The sequence below is a fragment of the Pollachius pollachius genome (genome assembly GCF_949987615.1).
Source record: "Pollachius pollachius genome assembly, chromosome: 11".
NCBI lineage: Eukaryota > Metazoa > Chordata > Actinopteri > Gadiformes > Gadidae > Pollachius > Pollachius pollachius.
This window is the reverse complement of record NC_136944.1, coordinates 23,329,575-23,331,531: the sequence shown is the minus strand read 5'-3', so window position 1 is coordinate 23,331,531 and position 1,957 is coordinate 23,329,575.

Genomic DNA, 1,957 nt, shown 5'->3' with positions numbered 1-1,957 from the left:
TGAGTGTGTGTAATGACAGGGCTAGCGTTGGGTTCTGTTTGTCTAAACGGGAGTTCTGGCGCTTGGTGCACTTCCTGCCGCTGCCAGCAGGGGGCAGACAGGAGCGCGTACTGTGGTGAAGCGGTGAGGACGAGCGTCGGAGGCTCGGATAGAGGAGCGGTCACAGGCCGCTCCAGGCTGTCCATTCCCAGGCCTCTGCCCTCTGCATGCGGGACTGGGGGACTCAGGTTTCTCATGTGGACTTAGTATTGTGTGAAAGGCTGCTGCTTTCTTGGCCCGGTCTCTCCGCTCAAAGCCATGTTGAATCTCAATGTCAATCCTTAAATTGAATGTAGATGAACAGAAAATAAGAAAAGGGGCATTTAACATTTAATAAATTGATATATTTGTATGGTAAACCATACGTGATGTAAAGTAACTTAGTGTTAGTCACATGTTGTAAATGACATGCTAACATGTAGAACACATGTTGACATGTAGATCACATGCTGACATGTAGATCAAATGTTGTAGATCATTTGTTGACATGTAGATCACATGTCAACTTGTAGATCCCATGTTGACATGTAGATCACATGTTGTACAACACACGTTGACATGTAGCTCACATGTTGTAGAACAAATGTTGACGTGTAGATCACATGTTGTAGAACAAATGTCAACAAAAATAGGAATAAGGCATTTAACATTTAAATAAATGGATACATTTGTATGGAAAATCATACCTGATGTAAAGTCGCTTAATGTTTATCACATGTATATCATATGTATATCACATGCTGACATGTTGTAAATCACATGCTAACATGTAGATCACATGGTGACATGTAGAACACATGCTGACATGTAGATCAAATGGTGTAGATCACATGATGACATGAAGTTCACACGTCAACATGTAGAGCCCATGTTGACATGTCGATCACATGTTGTAGATCCTATGTTGATCTGTAGATCACATGTTGTACAACACACTTTGATATGTAGATCACATGTTGTAGAAAACACGTTGACATGTAGATCACATATTGTAGAACAGATGTTGACGTGTAGATCAGATGTTGTAGATCAAATGTTGTAGATCACATGTTGAAATGCAGATCACATGTTGTAGATCACATGTTGACCTGCAGATCACATTCTGTAGATCACATGTTGTTGATCACATGGGGTAGATGACATGTTGTAGACTACATGTTGTAGAACACATGTTGTAGATCACATTTTGTAGATCACATGTTCACATGTAGATCGCATTTGGTAGATCACATGTTGGCGTGTCAGCTGTTTTCAAGACAATGTAAAAGCTTTGAATGCGGAGGAGCGTTTAGAACCATCTGAGATACTAAAGTATCTATCTAGATACAGACCAGGCAAAAACCACCTTCACTGATGTTTAAAATAGAGGAGAGAGAGAGAGGGAGGGAGGAGAGAGAGAGAGAGAGAGAGAGGGAGGGGGGAAAGAGAGAGAGAGAGGGAGGGAGGGGTGAAAGAGAGAGAGGGAGGGGGGAAAGAGAGAGAGGTGTGGAGGAGAGAGTGAGAGGAGAGGGAGGGAGAGAGAGAGGGAGGGAGGGGTGAGAGAGAGGGGAGGGGAGAAAGAGAGAGAGAGAGAGTGGGAGGAGGGAGAGAGACGGAGGGAGGGGTGAGAGAGAGGGAGGGGGAGAGAGAGAAAGAGAGAGTGGGAGGGGTGAGAGAGAGGGAGGGGGTGAGAGAGAGTGAGAGAGAGATATATCACTGTGTGTGTGTGTGTGTGTGTGTGTGTGTGTGTGCATGTGTGTGTTCATATGACAACTTCTAAGATGTCGGGACATCCAATAGGGGGTCACCTCACCCTCAGCCAATCAGCATAAAGGCTTTGGATGAGCGTGCCCCCAGAATACAGTACCCTAGTACTATATAACTAGTACTAGTTATATAGTTATTATGTACTATCTAACTAGTATGATACGATGGTACT